A 379-nucleotide genomic window follows, 5' to 3' on the forward strand; every position below is an offset into this window, starting at 1 on the left:
TAGTTACATATATATAAAATCAAGATGCACCAAAGTAAGGATATGTTTTATTTATAAAGATAGATAATATGCCACATTTGGTATAAGGAGTCATCAGTCAGAACAGTGAATCACTCTATTGTTTTATACACTGTCTTAATCTTTAGTCTTTTTTTTTTTTAATGGGTAGGTTAGAAAAAGATTCTGAAAGTTACACATGTGTTTCAAAATGACCTTTTATAGGCTTGTTTTTATTATTTAGTTTTTCCTAGGAAATTTCTAAAATAGAATTGATTTATAGTGCAAAAGAAAAGGTAATGTGAACTGTCCTTTTAGCTCACAGGTTCCAAAATACAGGTTTGCTAAGTAGGAGGAATCCTTTGGTATCTGTTCCTCCATA

The sequence above is a fragment of the Propithecus coquereli genome, unplaced genomic scaffold (assembly GCF_000956105.1).
Source record: "Propithecus coquereli isolate 6110/MARCELLA unplaced genomic scaffold, Pcoq_1.0 Scaffold25, whole genome shotgun sequence".
NCBI classification, from domain to species: Eukaryota; Metazoa; Chordata; class Mammalia; order Primates; family Indriidae; genus Propithecus; species Propithecus coquereli.